The 19,063-nt window shown below is 50.0% G+C and overlaps 1 pseudogene; it reads left to right on the top strand.

The window, feature by feature from the left end:
• The first annotated feature begins 1,900 nt into the window (after positions 1-1,900).
• Positions 1,901-18,528, top strand: LOC136331835 (zinc finger protein 550-like; annotated as a pseudogene).
• Positions 18,529-19,063: the final 535 nt, after the last annotated feature.

Raw genomic sequence — 19,063 nt, forward strand, 5'->3', positions numbered from 1 at the left:
CTCTCTCTCTCCTCTCTAAAATTAATAAAAGCTAAAGAGAAAAAAAAAAAGATATTAAGGGAAAAAAAAAGAAAATCAAACCAAAACAAAAATAAGCCTGACCAGGCTGTGGCGGAGTGGATAGAGCGTCGGACAGGGCTGCGGAGGACCAGGTTCGGGACTCAGAATTCGCCAGCTTGAGCACGTGTTCATCTGATTTGAGCAAAGCTCACCAGTTTGAACTCAAGGTTCCTGGCTTGAGCAAGGGGTTACTTGGTCTGCTGTAGCCCCCTGGTCAAGGCACATATGAGAAAGCAATCAATGAACAACTAAAGTGCCACAATGAAAATTGATTGCTTCTTGCCTAACCAGGCAGTGGCTCAGTGGATAGAGCATAGAACTGGGACACAGAGGACCCAGGTTCAAGACCCCGAGGTCGCCAGCTTGAGCGCAGGCTCATCTGGTTTGAGCAAAGCTCACTAGCTTGGACCCAAAGTCCAAGGGGCTTGAGCAAGGGGTTACTTGGTCTGCTGAAGGCCCACGGTCAAGGCACATATGAGAAATCAATCAATGAACAACTAAGATGTCGCAACAAAAAACTAATGATTGATGCCTCTCATCTCTCTCCATTCCTGTCTGTCTGTCCCTATCTATCCCTCTCTCTGACTCTGTCTCTGTAAAACAAAAACAAAAGAGAGAAAACTAGAAAGAAATAGAGAAAAAAAATGTTGCTTCTCATCTCTCTCCCTTCCAGTCTGTCTGTTCCTATCTATCCTGACTCTCTCTGTCAAAAAATAAAAAAATAAAATAAAAAGGACTTACTAGAAATAGAAAATTAACAAGAAAGAAAACCACAGACACAATGGGAAAACTTCTGATGCCAGATTTTTTTGTGTGTGTGTGACAGAGACAGAGACAGGGACAGATAGGGACAGACAGAAAGAAAGGCAAAGAGATGAGAAGCATCAATTCTTCTTTGTGGCATCTTAGTTGTTCACTGATTGCTCCCTCATGTTTCTGGACCCTGGGGGGTGGGAGGGCGCTACAGCAGAGCAAGTGACCCCTTGCTCAAGTCAGTGACCTTGGGAGCAAGCTGGTGAGCCTTGCTCAAACCAGATGAGCCCACACTCAAGCCAGTGACCTTGAGGTCTTAAACCTGGGTACTACACTTCCCAGTCCGATGCTCCATCCACTGTGCCACCGCTTGGACAAGCTTGATGCCAAATTTCATAGACTCTCAACTTGCTGTAGCAGTTTCTTCTTATTATTATTATTACTATTATTTTTTGGATGGAGACAGAGAGAGAGAGAGAAAGGGATAGATAGGGACAGATAGACAGGAAGGGAGAGAGATGAGAAGCATCAATTCTTCTTTGCAGCACCTTAGTTGTTCATTCATTGCTTTCTCATATGTGCCTTGATTGGGGCTACAGCAGAGCCAGTGACCCCTTGCTCAAGCCAGTGGCCTTGGACCACTGGCCATGGGGTCATGTCTATGATCCCACGCTCAATCCAGGAACTTCACGCTCAAACAGATGAACCTGCGCTCAAACCAACGATCCCAGGGTTTTGAACCTGGGTCGTCTGAGCCCTAGTTCGACGCTCTATCCACTGCGCAAGCGCCTGTCAGGCATCTGAAACAGCAAGAGGCACAAAACACAACCAGGAAACCCAGATGCATCCTCTTCGGGACTCCCCAAAGGATGTCCTCCTTTGGAGCCTCTGCCAGGCCATTCCTAGCATCCCTCCTCTCGCCTCCAGGGGCCTTAGCTCCCAGAAGGAGATGAACAGTTTGGGGTAAGCCGGGTGCAGGAAAACACTACACTACCCGAAAGGTTGTGCTTCGCGAGTCCCCGAGGGATGTCGCGGGAAAATGACGTAATGGATAAAGTATTATTGGCCCGCTTGGCAGCGGCGAGACTTCCGGCGTAGAGGGTATGGTGTCAGACGGTGACCTGTGGGTCTGTAGGCTTGGAGCGGAGACAGGACCGTGAGGTGCTCGCGCCCGCGTAGGTCCTGGGGGACTGGCGGCTGAGCCCGCGGAGTCCTCGGCGTCTTCGCGTGGTCCCATGATGGCGCCGATGGCACCGGCGCAGGTGAGTGGCCGGGATGCCCCAGACCCCTCGCCCTCTCGCGACAGACAACAGGATCCGGTGGGTTACTTCTTGTTCCGGCCGTAGTGTCTCGGGAGCCCCGGGATAGGATCCCTCTCGGCTTTGGATCACCGTCCAGGTCGGGGACTCCATGGGGTCGAGTTCCGATTCTGCTCCCGAGAGGACACCGTTGTGTAAGGGAGAGACCCCCCCACTGTGGGTCCGGCTGCGCCCCTGAGCGTGGCTGTGATCCTCAGCAAGCCCCTCGCTGCTCTGAGCTTGGTTTTCAGGCCATAAAATAGGGATACTGACAGTTTCTCTCTCTTTTTTTCTTATTTTAACATTTTGGAGTTATTTATCTCTGTTTTTTGTTTTGTTTTGTATTTTTCTGAAGTGAGAAGCTGGGAGGCACAGAGACAACTCCCACATGTGCCTGACCGGATCCACCCGGCATGCCCACTTGGTGGCGATTCTCTGCCCATCTGGGGCCATTGTTTCTTTGCAACCGGAGCCATTCTAGCACCTGAGGCAGAGGCCATGGAGCCATCCTCAGCGCCCAGGCCAACTTTGCTCCAGTGGAGCCTTGGCTGCAGAGGGGAAGAGAGAGATAGAGAGAAAGGAGAAGGGGAAGGGTGGAGAAGCAGATGGGCGCTTCGCCCCTGTGCCCTGGCCGGGAATCAAACCTGGGACTTCCACACGCTGGGCCGACGCTCTACCTCGTAGCAAACTGGCCAGGGCCATTGACAGTTTCTCTTCTTGATTGAGTAAACTAGAAAGGACACGTTGGTGGTGTGCCCACCCGTGCCCAATGTGGATCAGCGTTTCCACAGAGATACCTTCCAGGCTGGCAGCCTCTACATACCAGGCTGGGTAAACCTGGCTTCCCACTCACAGTAGTGAATCCTTTTTCTTGTTCGGTACATTTAGTTGTATTTGAAAAGGGAGCACATTGAAATGGTCAGTGGTTATAGAAATGGGATGTTCCTTTGAAAGGCACCGGAGGCCCCAGGCCACTCTCTGACAAACTACTGCCCTCACCAGAACCCAGATCTCTGTCAGGATTCGTCTTGTTAATTTCCCATCTATAGTCTCCCTCCCTCACTTTGTCAGGCTCACTGGAGTATGCCTTTCTGAAAGGTGTTGCTACATCTAAAGTGGACTGTAGTCTCTTCAGTCTCCTCCATTTTCTTGTCTTTAGAATTTTTAGGGCTCTCTGATGCTGTTTTGATCATTTATTTTATGTTTGACAGAGACAGAGTCAGAGGGAGGGACAGAAACATATAGGGGCAGACAGACAGGAAGGGAGAGGGATGAGAAGCATCATTTCTTCATTGCGGCACCTTAATTGTTCATTGATTGCTTTCTCATATGTGCCTGAACTGGGGGCTACAGCAGAGTGAGTGACTCTTTGCTCAAGCCAGTGACCTTGGGCTCAATTGATGAGCCCACGCTCAAACCAGATGAGCCCGCGCTCAAGCTGGGGACCTCAGGATTTCAAACCTGGGTCCTCCACGTCTCAGTCCGACGCTCTATCCACTGCGCCACCACCTGGTCAGGCAGTCTTGGTCATTTATTAAGTTGCTTCTTTAGGCTCTGTTTCCAGGCCAGAACCATGAGTTCCTGTTGCTTCTCTATGCCAAGATTAGAAGTGCCTGGGTTGGTAAAAGGTACTCCATAAAAGGTTGAATGAATGAATGGGTCTCCCCTTCACGGTCTCCCATCACTCTTATAATGAACACAAAGTGCCCACTATAGCCAGCAGGGCTCCCCTGGATCTGCCCCTCTGACTACCTCCACACTCTTTCCCTTGCTTGGGGCACCCACCCAGGTGGTCTTGAACCTAACCAAACTCCTGTCCATTTTGCAACCTTTGCCCTTGTACTTTCCTTTCTCTGGGGCCCTGTCCCCAGGTCTCTGCAGGGCTGTCTCTCTGCATCCATCCTGTGCCTCAGTGTCACCTGTTAAGATAATCTTTTCCTGGCTCTTTTAGTTCTACCTAAGATACTCCTGGCTCCGAGCTGGCCCCAACTCTTTGCCACCTTCCTTTGGAAATTTAAATCCCACCTGCTTAAATCTGCTCCTTAACTATGGGATGGTAGGTGAATTTCTTGAGTTCCCACTGACTGTGACATGAAAGTGATGGTGGCATTTACCTTATGGGCTGAGGGAGGGTAAGGAAAAGTCACAAAATACGTTGAACACTTACCCGTCTGGTGCTTCCGTGTTTCTCCCATGAACATTTCCTCTTGAGTTCTCAGAACTGTCTGGTGAAGCAAACATGATCCCTGCACTGATGTGGAAACCAAGACTTAGAGAAGTGATGTCATGTGCTCCCATGTCCACACTGCTGGCAAGCATCAGTCAGTATTCTGATTCAATGTCATGAGTCTGGCTCCAGAGCTGGAGACAGTCCACCCTGGCATGTGAAGCCCTCACATGGGAAGGGTGACAGCAAGGACCAGGGAGGCTTAGCAGCTGCTTTTTCCTTCTTTTTCTTTTTGTATTTTTCTGAAGTGAGAAGTAGGGAGGCAGAGAGACAGACTCCCGCATGCGCCCAACCAGGATCCACATGGCATGCCCACCAGGGGGCAATGCTCTGCCCACCTGGGGTATCGCTCCACTGGAACCAGGGCCATTCCAGTGCCTTAGGCAGAGGCCATGGAGCTGTCCTCAGCGCCTGGGGCCAACTTTGCTTCCATGGAGCCTTGGCTGCGGGAGGGGAAGAGAGAGACAGAGAGGAAGGAGAGGGGGAAGGGTGGAGAAACTGATGGGTACTTCTCCTGTGTGCCCTGGCCGGGAATTGCACCCAAGACTTCCACATGCCTGGCCAACGCTCTACCCCTGAGCCAACTGGCCAGGGCTTCAGCTGCTTTATCCATTGTTGGGATCGTCATCATGGTTTTCCCTTATTCCTCACATTCCAGACCACTCGCTGCCCCACAGTTCTCATGGGCATGCCATTGTCTGCATCACCTCTAGTGACTTCCCTAGGAAAATTCTTTTCTCAGCCACATCAGCATTATATCTAAAGGCCCCATACTCCTCCCCTTGGAGTCCAGCACAGGGCTTGACCCTCAGGAGGCCTTGTTGATTTGATCCTAGGTCTCTGCATCTTCACCAGTGACTGACAGGCTCTGATCTCAGCCACAGCCATAAGGTGCATGGTGCTACTGTGTTTGACTTTCTAGGCTCCAGTGACCTTCAAAGATGTATTTGTGACCTTCACCTGGGCAGTGAGAATTGCTGGACGTGACTCAGAGGATCCTATACTGGAAGGTGATGTTGGAGACCTGTGGGCTCCTGGTCTCACTGGGTAAGCTCTCACCTCTAATCCCTGTCAGGGAACATAACCTTGATTTCTGGCTGGTCAAGGCCACAGACTGGCCCTGGCTGGTTTTCTCAGTGGTAGAGTGTCACCCCGGAGTGTCAAAGTCCCAGGTTTGATTCCCAGCCAGGGCACACAGAGAAGCGCCCATCTGCTTCTCCACCCTTCCTACTCTCCTTCCTCTCTCTCTCTCTTTCCCTCCCGCAGCCATGACTCCATGAGAGCAAAAGTTGGCCTGGGCACTGAGGATGGCTCCATGGCCTCCACCTCAGGCACTGGAATGGCTACGGTTGCAGCAGAGCATCGCCCCCTGGTGGGCATGCTGGGTGGATCCTGGTTGGGCACATGCGGGAGTCTGTCTGACTGCCACCCACTTCTAACTTCGGGGGGAAAAAAAGCAAAAAAGAAACAAGGCCACAGAAGCCACCATCTCTCTTCCCCACAGCCACTGCAGCTTTCTGGTCCCTTCTCCATCCTGGTCTCCTGTGTCTGCATCAGGGACGGTTGGGAGGAAACAATGTCTTTCTGAACACGAATCTTTACCCCAATGCCCAGCACACTCAGACCTCAGTCTGAGGTCTGTATCCCAGAAGCAACAGGAGGGAAACTGACTTCTGATTGGGTTAGGGGTCCCCAGGTCCACTCATCAGGGTGACAGGATGTTCTCTGAAAAGAGGTTGAGTCAGGCAGACGCCCACATGTCATTTGTCATCAGTCACCCAAGGATGTTGTAGACAACACAATCTTGGTAAAAGAAGTCCCTGGTGTCTACACAGTCATCATATTTCCTGAGGCCTGGGCCACACAGGAGATGATTTAGAAGGTGCGTAGGAATGTCATAGGTGCCATGGGTAGATTCCCTGAGAAAGCCAGTCTTTTCATCTTCTCTGTCTGGCATGCTGGTTGCTGTCAAGAGAAAGTCTTATCAGTGCTGAGTCTGTGGTGTCACCTAATTGTGACCAGTTTCTCTTTTCAACAGAAGGAGCACCCTCCACTTCACAGCCCCAAGCATCGGCATGAGCTCTCCAGGACTTGGTGGCACTATTTTGATTTCATTGTTGTGTTTTGATGGTAACTTCCCATTGTGGGACGTGAAATGGACTTTTCTCATTTTCCAAAACAAAACAGGGTTCTTTTTATTTATTTTTATGGGGTTTATTATTATTTCTTTTGGGGAATTTTTCTTAAGTGAGAAGCAGGGAGGAGAGAGACAGACTCTTGCATGTGCCCAACCAGGATCTACCTGGCATGCCCACCAGGAGCGATGCTCCTTTGCAACCCGAGACATTCTAGCGCCTGAGGTGGAGGCCACAGAGCCATCCTCAATGTCCAGGCCAACTTTGTTCCAATGGAGCCTTGGCTGCGGGAGGGGAAGAGAGAGACAGAGACAAAGGAGAGGAGGAAGGGTGGAGAAGCAGATGGGAGCTCTTCTGTGTGCCCTGAGCGTAAATTGAAACCATGACTTCCACACACCAGGCCAACGCTCTACTGCTGAGCCAACAAGCCAGAGCCTATTTATTTTTTTATGTTTTAAATTTATTTATTGATTTTAGAGAGAAAAAGGGAGAGACAGACAAAAACACTGATCTGTTCCTGTATATGCCCTGACGGGGATCGAACCTACAACCTTTGTGAATCAGGATAATGTTCTAACCAAACAAGCTATCCATCCAGGACAACAGGGTTTCTCTTAGATTAAAATATTTAAGAACAATAAAAAGTGGGTCAGTTTAGCCTGACCAGGCGGTGGCGCAGTGGATAGAGCGTCGGACTGGGATGCGGATGACCCAGGTTCGAGACCCCGAGGTTGCCAGCTTGAGTGCGAGCTCATCTGGTTTGAGCAAAAGCTCACCAGCTTGGACCCAAGGTTGCTGGCTTGAGCAAGGGGTCACTCAGTCTGCTGAAGGCCCACGGTCAAGGCACATATGAGAAAGCAATCAATGAACAACTAAGGTGTTGCAATGAAAAACTGATGATTGATGCTTCTCATCTCTCTCTGTTCCTGTCTGTCCCTATCTATCCCTCTCTCTGACTCTCTGTTTCTGTAAAAAATAATAAATAAATAAAATTTTTTTTAAAAAAGTGGGTCAGTTTAAAGGGAAATCATCAGTAATGATGGTACATTGTACATGCTGGGAGGGTTGACATCAGCTCTCAGATGAATTTTGATGAGTTATAGAAGGAAAAAGAAGGCAAATTTAGGAGTATGTAACCAGGAGGTCATAACCTATCTGACGAAGTCATATTGGAGCAGAGACTCGAAGGCAAAGCGCTAGCTGGGAAGGTAACGGAGGAGGGGTTCCCAGTGGAGGAACCAACATGAGAAAAGGTCCTGAGGTGGAAGTGAGCTCAAGTGGCCGATTAACCTTTTGACCCGCCTCCTGCCTGAGGTCAGTACCAGACACACAGCACATATCAGTGACTATGACTGAAATGGATTCTGGGCTGTGGATCAAAATTTGGCAGCTGAGACTTCAGCGGGTCCCAGGAGCTCAGTCATGGACTTCTACACAGAATCCTCTGGTCTCTGTTGAGACATACTTAGCGGCATGTAACAGAATGACATGGAGGTTCTCTCTGTTCCTCTGCCTGGACCAGCCATCTGCCATTTGCTCCGGCCGGCCCTGGCAGCATTGTAGGAGGCTATGGCAGTGACCAAGGCAGCATGCCACCTGCTGAGCCCTCTGCTCCCACACAGGATCACCCGCCTTTTTTTTTTTTTTACAGAGGCAGAGATAGACAGGGACAGACAGACGGGAACAGAGAGAGATGAGAAGCATCAATCATCAGTTTCTCGTTGCGCATTGCGACTTCTTAGTTGTTCATTGATTGCTTTCTCACATGTGCCTTGACCGTGGGCCTTCAGCAGACCGAGTAACCCCTTGCTGGAGCCAGCGACCTTGGGTCCAAGCTGGCGAGCTCTTTGCTCAAGCCAGATGAGCCCGCGCGTGACCTCGGAGTCTCGAACCTGGGTACTTCTGCATCCCAGTCCGACGCTCTATCCACTGCGCCACTGCCTGGTCAGGCGTTTTTTTCTGAAGCTGGAAACGGGGAGAGACAGTCAGACAGACTCCCGCATGTGCCCGACCGGGATCCACCCGGCACGCCCACCAGGGGCGACACTCTGCCCACCAGGAGGGGACGCTCTGCCCCTCCGGGGCATCGCTCTGCCGCGACCAGAGCCACTCTAGTGCCTGGGGCAGAGGCCAAGGAGCCATCCCCAGCGCCCGGGCCATCTTTGCTCCAGTGGAGCCTCGCTGCGGGAGGGGAAGAGAGAGACAGAGAGGAAGGAGGGGATGGGGGTGGAGAAGCAAATGGGCGCTTCTCCTATGTGCCCTGGCCGGGAATCGAACCCGGGTCCCCCGCACGCCAGGCTGACGCTCTACCGCTGAGCCAACCGGCCAGGGCCTTTTTTTTTTTTGGTACTTTTCTGAAGTTGGAAACAGGGAGGCAGTCAGACAGACTCCCGCATGCGCCATCAGGGTGCGGTGCTCTGCCCATCTGGGGCGTCGCTCTGTTGCAACCAGAGCCATTATAGTGCCTGAGGCAGAGGCCACAGAGTCATCCTCAGTGCCAGGGCCAACTTTGCTCCGATGGAGCCTTGGCTGCAGGAAGGGAGGAGAGAGATGGAGAGGAAGGAGAGGGGGAGGGGTGGAGAAGCAGATGGGCGCTTCTCCTGTGTGCCCTGGCCGGGAATCGAACCCAGGACTCCTGCATGCCAGGCCGACACTCTACCACTGAGCCAACCGGTCAGGGCCTTTTCAGAACAAGAATCCTAGTGGTAGAGCGTTGGCCCGGTGCGTGGAAATCCTGGGTTCGGTTCCCGGCCAGGGCACACAGGAGAAGCGCGCATCTGCTTCTCCACCCTTCCCCCTCTCCTCTCTCTCTCATTCTCTCTCTCTCCTCCATTCACATAACCATGGCTCAGTTGGTTTGAGCACACTGGCCTCTGGTGCTGAGGATGGCTCCATGGCTTCTGCCTCAGGCACTAAGAAAAACTCAGTTGGAGCAATGCCCCAGATCAGCAGAACATCACCCCCTCGTGGGCTTGCCAAGTGGATCCTGGTTGGGGTGCATTCGGGAGTCTGTCTCTGCCTTCCCTCCAATGACTAAATTTAAAAAAAAATTACTAGTGATCAGGGATGCCATTCACCAACTGACTTTTTTTTTTTTTTTTTATAGAAACAGAGAGAGTCAGAGAAAGTGACAGACAGGGACAGAGACAGAAAGGCAGAGAGAGATGAGAAACATCAATTCTTTGTTGCAGCTCCTTAGTTGTTCATTCAACTAAGGTCGACGCATTATCCCAGGTCGACGCATTATCCACTGCGCCACCACAGGTCAGGCTGGATATGGGTGTTTTGCAGAGAGTGAAACCTCTCCATCCTGTCTAGGACTTCAGGACGGGGACAATACTGTGAATGAAGCCACTACCAAAATAAAGAAAATGCTAATGTGTGACCTGGACACCAAGGGCACAAATCCCACTCCTGGCTGCAACTGTTGAGAAGGGTGGTTCTGTCTGTCTGCACAATACCACTAACCTTGAATTTCACCAGCCAAAGCCAACACTGTTCAGGTGCTTGCCTGGTCAAGGCACATATGGGAGTTGATGCTTCCAGCTCCTCCCCCCTTCTCTCTCTCTGTCTCTCTGTCTCTCTCTCTCTCTCTCCTCTCTAATCCAGTTCCCAAGCCAGAGCTGACCCATCTGCTGGAGCAAGGGCAGGAGCTCTGCAGGGTGAAGTGAGGCCGTTTACGGAGCACCTGTTCAGGTAGGAGCCAGCAGGTGGGGAGCTACAGCAGAGTGATCACTTGACCCGGGAGCTACAGCAGAGTGATCACTTGCTCAAGCTGGCAACTTTGGGTTTCAAGCCAGAGACCTTGGGCTCAAGCCAGCAACTATGTGGTCATGTCTATGATCCCATGCTCAAGCCAGCAACCCCGCACTCAAGCTGGTGAGCCAGTGCTCAAGCTCGATGAGCCCACGTTCAAGCCGGCAACCTCGGGGTTTTGAACCTGGGTACTCTGCTGCCCAGTCCGACACTATATCCACTGTGCCTCCACCTGGTCAGGCTCACCAACTGACTTCTACAAGCATTTTCAATCCTCCCTGGGCACCTGAACCCTGGGGAAGTTTCACAGATACTGATGCTTGGGTCTCATCCTGAGAGATTGAGTTTCTTTTGGTTTGAGGTTGAAATCAGGCATGCCTAGGTGGTTCTGAACCATGGGGTTTTTGAGAACTAGTGGCTTAGATTAATTACAGAATACCTTCTGGAAGAATGGGCTGACATTTCTGGTGTCCATGGCTGTGTGAAAGTGTTGTGCACCTGAACAGTGTTGGCTTTGGCTGGTGAAATTCAAGGTTAGTGGTATTGTGCAGACAGACAGAACCACCCTTCTCAACAGTTGCAGCCAGGAGTGGGATTTGTGCCCTTGGTGTCCAGGTCACACATTAGCATTTTCTTTATTTTGGTAGTGGCTTCATTCACAGTATTGTCCCCGTCCTGAAGTCCTAGACAGGATGGAGAGGTTTCACTCTCTGCAAAACACCCATATCCAGCCTGACCTGTGGTGGCGCAGTGGATAATGCGTCGACCTGGAAATGCTGAGGTCACCGGTTTGAAACCCTGGGCTTGCCTGGTCAAGGCACATATGGGAGTTGATGCTTCCAGCTCCTCCCCCCTTCTCTCTCTCTGTCTCTCTGTCTCTGTCTCTCTCTCTCTCCTCTCTAATCCAGTTCCCAAGCCAGAGCTGACCCATCTGCTGGAGCAAGGGCAGGAGCTCTGCAGGGTGAAGTGAGGCCGTTTACGGAGCACCTGTTCAGGTAGGAGCCAGCAGGTGGGGTCACGGCAGTCTTCAGAATACCACTGCCCTGAGCTTTGTGGGAAACTCAGGGGGGTCCTGGTTGTTCTTTTCACATTAAGGTGTGTACATCACCACGTCGACTGAACCACCCTGTTATTTAAAGACTCGGGTGCCACCCTGGCCAGTTGGCTCAGTGGTAGAGCGTCGGCCCAGCGTGTGGAAGTCCCTGGTTTGATTCCCAGACAGGGCACACAGGAGAAGCGCCCATCTGCTTCTCCACCCTTCCCCCTCTCCTTTCTCTCTGTCTCTTCCTTCCCCTCCCGTAGCCAAGGCTCCACTGGAGCAAAGTTGGCCCGGGCACTGAGGATGGCTCCATGGCCTCTGCCTCAGTCACTAGAATGGCTCCGGTTATAATGGGGCAGCTACCCAGATGGGCAGAGCATTGCCCCCTGGTGGGCATGCCAGGTAGGTCCTGGTCCAGAGCATGCAGGATTCTGTCCGGAAAAATACAAAAAAAAAAAGTCAGCTCTTAGTGTAGTCATGGAATTATATTAATCAAATCATAATGAGCAGTGATGGTTCCACACATTTCTTTCTGGATCCAAAGGAAAAGGGAACCTTTCTTCTCCCTGAAAGGACTTATCTACACATATGTTGTGAAACCGTATTTACCACCTTCTCCATTTGCTCCTCCACCCTCCTGTCGATCCATCAAACACTCAGAAGCCGCCCCTTGCACAGTATCTTCCTTGCCCGCTTGCCAGAAACACCGAGGTAACATTTGGTCTTCATCTATGCTGTGAGTGTAGCTGGAGTCATCCACAGCATGTCATGATGTCCTCTCTGGTGACTGCTAGGCTGCCCAGCCAGCCTGTAAGTGTTGGTGGCCAGCTCCAGCAGCAGCCAACCATTCCAGATGCTACCCCTAACTGCCACGTAAGGGTCTCAGAGGCTTATCGTGCCTGAGAAGACCCTTGTGAGCATGCCCACTCATCCCACACCCACAGTTCAGAGAAGGTCCTGCCATCCAAGCAGGTAAGACTGGAAATACCTCCTCATCTCTGTCTCCATTAAATCCAACAGCCATACATCCCGGGTCCTGCTCATTTGATTTGTCTGTGTCCCCTGACCTCATCTCCATCATCTTCATTCATTATCTTTTTTTTTTTTTTTTTTTTTAATTTTTCAGAAGTGAGAAGTAAGGAGGCAGACAGAAAAACTCCCCCATGTGCCCAACCGGGATCCACCTGGCATGCCCACCAGGGGGCGATGCTCCATTGAAACTGAAGCCATTCTAGCGCCTGAGGCAGAGGCCATGGAGCCTTCCTCAGCACCCAGGCCAACTTTGTTCCAATGGAGCCTTGGCTGCAGGAGGGGAAGAGAGAGACAAAGAGGAAGGAGAGGAGGAAGGGTGGAAAAGCAGATGGGCACTTCTCCATTGTGCCCTGACCGGGAATCAAACCCAGAACTTCCACATGCTGGGCCACACTCTACCACTGAGCCATCCAGCCAGGGCCTTCATTCATTATCTTTTGCCTGAATGATGCCAGAGACTCACCAGGTCTCCCCCATCTGCTCTCGCCTCTGGTGAGCTCTTCCTGCACCAGCTTCTGCAGCCACTCAGACACGCCCCAATTCCTCACCCCTTCCTTGGTCACTGGTGTCTTAGTACATTATCAACAGCATGTTAAAAATAAAGGCAATGTCAGTGTCACCATAATAAATTCAATAAGAATGTAAAAAACAGCCTGACCGGGCGGTGGCACAGTGGATAGAGCGTCAGACTGGGATGTAGAAAACCCAAGTTCAAGATCCCGAGGTCGCCAACTTGAGCGAGGGCTCATCTGGTTTGAGCAAAAAGCTCACCAGCTTGAGCCCAAGGTCGCTGGCTCGAGCAAGGGGTTACTCGGTCTGCTGAAAGCCCACGGTCAAGGCGCGTGTGAGAAAGCAATCAATGAACAATTAAGGTGTTGCAACGTGCAACAAAAAACTAATGATTGGTGCTTTTCATCTCTCCATTCCTGTCTGTCTGTCCCTGTCTATCCCTCTCTCTGGCTCTCTCTCTGTAAAAAAAAAAAAAAAGAAAAAAAGAATGTAAAAAATATTAATAACAAGTGTTCTCCTCCAAAATGCTTAAAGGCTCCGTGGTGTCGGCCTCACACCTGTGCCTTCCCTTATCCTCTGTAGATGATGTCTGAGTAGTGGTCATGGCCGGCGAGCCCACACAGTTCATACCTTTACCTTCTTAGGAATTTGCTTATTCACTTGTTCTTTGCCTTGTCTGTCTTCATCCTCTGTCTGCTCAACAGACAACGTGCTCGGGGTGCTTTCAACTTGGGGAAAAAGAAAACACAAATAAGTATTAGATCTTTGGAAGCCCTCAACCAATGTGTACTCTACTTATAAAGCCAAGTTCATCAAGGGAGTTATCTCATTTCTTGGAAAGATGTATACACTTGACTTCCATACCCACTGTTTAAACTCTTCTTCATTGTTTTTATATCAGAATGTACTGTAATGTGCACAAATCTTAAGGGTTCAGCTTAAATTTTTACATATGTATTAACAAGTGTCATCTGCCCTGGTCAGCACTTGGAATATTCCTGGGACCATGGCGTCTTCCTGGTGCCCCATTCTTGTCAATAGCTCCTCCTACAGTGGTATCCACTGTTTACACTGTCTCTGCAGATTTGTTTTATTCTTTATTATTTTTTCAGTGTGTGTGAATGTATGAGTGCGCCCACATGCTCCTGTATATTTAACGACAGAAGTTTATTTTCTCACAGCTCTGGAGGCTGGAAGTCCAAGTTCAGTATGTTGGCAGGGTTGGTTTCTACGGAGGACCCTGTCCTTGGCTTGTAGAACAAGCATCTTGTTCTTGCTGATATCATTGCTGTCACCCTAATTTCCTAATGCAACAATAAGAACACACAGGGTGGGTCAAAAGTAGGTATACTGTTGTGAGAACACGAAAGAGTTAATCTTCTATTACTTATTATTATATTATTTTCCATATGGATAACTACACCTTCTTTTGCCCCATCCTGTATTATTCAGGGTTCCCCAGTGAATCAGAACCAACAGGACAGAGGTATTTTATTTATTTTAAAGAGTTCACTTTTGAGATTATGAGGGATAAGCAATTTCAAAGTCTGCAAGGCAGGCCTGTGTGCTGGAAGACTGGGTGTTGGCAGACTTGAGTATGGAGGCTAATTCCTTCCCTCTCTGGGGGGGGGGGGCTCATTCATAAGGCCATCAGGTGGTTGGCTGAGGCCCACCACATTAGGAAGCGTAGTCTGTTTTTCTCAAAAATCCACTGATTTAAATGTTAATCACACTCAAAAGCTACCTCACAGGCCCTCACCGGTTGGCTCAGTGGTAGAGCGTCGGCCTGGCGTACAGGAGTCCTGGGTTCGATTCCCGGCCAGGGCACACAGGAGAAGCGCTCATCTGCTTCTCCTCCCCTCCCCCTCTCCTTCCTCTCTGTCTCTTCCCCTCCCGCAACCAAGGCTCCACTGGAGCAAAGTTGGCACAGGCGCTGAGGATGGCTCCATGGCCTCTGCCTCAGGCGCTAGGATGGCTCTGGTTGCAACAGAGCAACGCCCCACATGGGCAGAGCATCGCCCCCTGGTGGGCATGCCGGGTGAATCCCAGTCGGACACATGCGGGAGTCTGTCTGTCTCCCCATTTCCAACTTCAAAAAAAAAAAAGAAATATACCTTAAATAAGAAGGAAAAAATCATTAACCACAAAAAAAGACTGAATCAGTCTATAAATTTTAAAAAAAATTGTTAAAAAAAAAGCTACCTCACAGCAACATCTAGACTGGTATCTGACCAAAACAACTGAGCAAGATACCCTGGCCAAGGGTCATGTAAAATTAACCATCACAGAGAACAAGGATAATGACCCACAGTTTAGTGAACACTCAAGTCAAGAACTGTGCTGAGTGCCTGACCTGAGGTGGAGCAGTGAATAAAGGGTCAACCTGAAACACAGAGGTCACCAGTTCAAAACCTGGGGCTTGCCTGGTTAAGGCACATATGGAAGTTGATGCTTCCTGATCCTCGCCAAGCCCTTCTCTCTCACTCTCTAAAAAAATAAATTAAAAAAAAATTTTTTAATGTTTATTTCTTGATTGCTTTTAGAGATGTAGGGAGGGGAGAGAGAGAGAAACATTGATTTGCTGTTCCACTTATTTATCCATTCATTGGTTGATTCTTATATGTGCCCTGCGTGGGGATGAAACCTGCAACCTTAGCATACTGGGATGACACTCCGACATACTGAGCTTCCTGGCCAGAGCTGAGATGGCAATTTTTAAAATATATATTTTTATTATTTATTAACTTTAGAGAGAGGGAGAGAGTGTGTGTGCGCAAGAGAGAGACAGGAACGTTGATCTGCTCCTATATGTGCCCCAACTGGGGATCGAACCAGCAACCTCTGCTTCAGGATGATGCTCTAACTAGCCAAACCAGCCAGCCAGGGCAAGATGTCAGTTCTTAGGGCACATTCCCCTCTACCCATCCCCCTTCTTCCCCGTCTCCTAGACAGTGTTATTGAAACTGCCCTCCCTCCTCTACTCTGGACTGTGAAAGGGGTCCTCCATTCCAGGTGTTCTCTGTCCCAGGTCCATCCTGCTAGCCAGATTTTCCCTTGAAAGGTGTCAAGGGTACAAGGACCATAAAGGTCATTGGAAACCTATGTCATAGGGTCCTGAAAACAGCCAACACCAGAAGTGGTGTTTTCATCCTCACTTGCCCACTGAAGTGTGTGTTGTTTCCTCTATGGTGCATCACTAAAAGTCCCCCTCTATGTCCTGGATTTTCCTCAGGTGATGGAGCCAAACTTCAGACCAGAGAGCGAAACACTGCTCTGCCGGTTTTGTGTGAGGGAGTCTTGCTCCATGGAAGCCTGACTCCAGGATCATCCAGGGACTCCAGGTTGGACCAGACCAGGGACCTGGAAGGGCATTTGGAAACGATGCTAAAAGCAGACCCCCACGAGGAGACCATCCTGGGCAAAGGATCCTGGAAGATGACAGTTTCGGGACAGATGACAGTCTGCACTCCAGAGTGTCCCAGGAGAGGGGGTTCTCCATGAACATGACCCAAAGGAACCACGGAAAAGCCCCATTACCGAGCCAGTGAGGAACCTCTACCAGTGCAAACAGTGTGGGAAAAGCTTCAGCCAAAAGTGGTACCTCCTGCGTCACCAGTGGGTTCACACCAGAACAAAGCCCTATGAATGCAACGCATGTGGGAAAAGCTTCAGCCAGAGCTCTACCCTCACCTGGCACCACCTCACCCGGCACCACCTCACCCATATGGGGGAGAAGCCATGCATGTGTTCCGTGTGCGGGAAGGCCTTCAAGTGCAGGTCCTACCTGGCTCAGCACCGCCCGGTCCATACTGGGGAGAAGCCCTACGAGCGTGGACAGTGCTGGAGGGCCTTCAACCACCGCTCAACCTTCCTTCGCCACCGCAGGACCCACAGTGGGGAGAGACTCTTTATGTGCCAAGAGTGCGAGAGGTCCTTCAGCCACAGAGTGCACTTGGCACAGCACCTCTCTGTGCACACGGGGGTGAAGCTGTGCTCATGCGCGCAGTGCGGCAAGGCCTTGCGGTGCGGCTCCGAGCTCCTGCAGCATTAGCGCGTGCACACTAGAGAGAGGCCGTATGCATGCGCGCAGTGTGGGAAGGCCTTCCACTGAGCACGTACTAGCTGCAGCACTTAGTCATCCACAGTGGGGAGACGCGCTACTCATGCGCACAGTGCGGGAAAGTCTTCAAGCGCAGGTCCCACCTCCTGCAGCACCACCGGGTGCACTCCTGCGCGAAAGCCTGGCCAGTGCTGGGGCTGGAGCGATGCCGCCCCCACTGCTCCTCTGGGGGTTCTTTTATTTATTTATTTATTTATTTATTTATTTATTTATTTAATTTTTTTACAGAGATGGGGCTTCTTAAAGGGAATCCGCCCTAGTGGAAAAACTCCTTCAAGGCTAAGAATGTTGGAAAGGGTTTTCTTTGGGGGGGGGTGTTGTTTTTTGTATTTTTCTGAAGAGAGAAGCAGGGAGGCAGACAGACAGACAGATTCCTGCATGCGCCCAACCAGGATCCACATGGCATGCCCAACCAGGGGGCAATGCTCTGCTCATCTGGGACATTGCTCCATTGCAACTGGAGCCATTCTAGCGCCTGAGGTAGAGACCATGGAGCTGTCCTCAGCACCCAGGCCAACTTTGCTCCAGTGGAGCCTTGGCTGTGGGAGGGGAAAAGAGAGAGACAGAGAGGAAGGAGAGGGGAAAGGGTGGAGAAGCAGATGGCACCTCTCCTGTGTGCCCTGGCCGGGAATCAAACCTGAGACCTCCACACTCCAGGCTGATGCTCTACCACTGAGCCAACCCCTCCCGGCCGGAATGGGTTTTCTTTGTCAGCTCTGCAACACATGAGAAGCCCTGTGAATGCAGTGCATGGATCTTCAGCCATAGCTCAGCCAACCCTCATCCCAGAGGGACCCCTATCAGAGACAAGACTTGTCACCATTGGGTCCACCTCCATCAGCGTCAGAGAACTCACTGAGGGATAGATTTGAATATAACCACTAAAAAGTTATATTTTGATAAAATTAAAAAAGAAAAAACTCTTACTTGCCATCCAGAACTCTGAGTTGCCAGGCTCGATCTTGGAATTGCTTGCTAGATCCCAAGGTCACTGGTTGGAGCCTTGGTCAGGGCTCCTATCAGAAAAATCAATGGGTGCACAACTAAATGGAACAAGTTAACGCTACTCTTTCTCCCTCTCTCCCTCCCTCTTTCAAAAAAAACAAAAGGAAGGAAGAAAGAAACCTTCACCCACAGGCTATTTGGTTTACAGTGAGGAAACCATCTCAGCTTTCTATTAGAAAAACCATTTTTTACAACCATTATGGAAGAAAGTATGGTGGTTCCTCAAAAAACTGAAAATAGAACTACCTTATGACCCAGCAATCCCTCTACTGGGTATATACCCCAAAAACTCAGAAACATTGACTTGTAAAGACACATGCAGCCCCATGTTCATTGCAGCATTGTTCACAGTGGCCAGGACATGGAAACAACCAAAAAGCCCATCAATAGATAACTGGATAAAGAAGATGTGGCACATATACACTATGGAATACTACTCAGCCATAAGAAATGATGACATCGGATCATTTATAGCAAAATGGTGGGATCTTGACAACATTATACGGAGTGAAATAAGTAAATCAGAAAAAACCAGGAACTGCATTTTTCCATACGTAGATGGGACATAAAAGTGAGACCAAGAGACATTGATAAGAGTGTGGTGGTTACGGGGGGAGGGGGAGAGGGAGAGGGAAGGGGGAGGGGGAGGGGCACAAAGAGAACTAGATAGAGGGTGACAGGACAATCTGACTTTGGGTGATGGGTATGCAACATAATTGAACTTTAAGATAACCTGGACATATTATCTTTGAATATATGTATCTTTTTTTTTTTTTTTTTATTCATTTTAGAAAGGAGAGAGAGAGAGAGGAGAGGAGAGAGAGACAGAGAGAGAGAAGGGGGAGGAGCAGGAAGCATCAACTCCCATATGTGCCTTGACCAGGCAAGCCCAGGGTTTTGAACCGGCGACCTCAGCATTTCCAGGTCGACGCTTTATCCACTGTGCCAACACAGGTCAGGCGAATATATGTATCTTGATTTACTGATGTCACCCCATTAAAAATAAATACAATAAAACAATAAAAAAAAAAAAACCATTTTCATTTATTTTTAATTTTTTTATATATTTATTTTAAAGAGAGAGAGAGAAAGGGAGGTGGGATCAGGAAGCATCAACTCCCATATGTG

The sequence above is a fragment of the Saccopteryx bilineata genome, chromosome 3 (genome assembly GCF_036850765.1).
Source record: "Saccopteryx bilineata isolate mSacBil1 chromosome 3, mSacBil1_pri_phased_curated, whole genome shotgun sequence".
Classification (NCBI taxonomy): Eukaryota; Metazoa; Chordata; class Mammalia; order Chiroptera; family Emballonuridae; genus Saccopteryx; species Saccopteryx bilineata.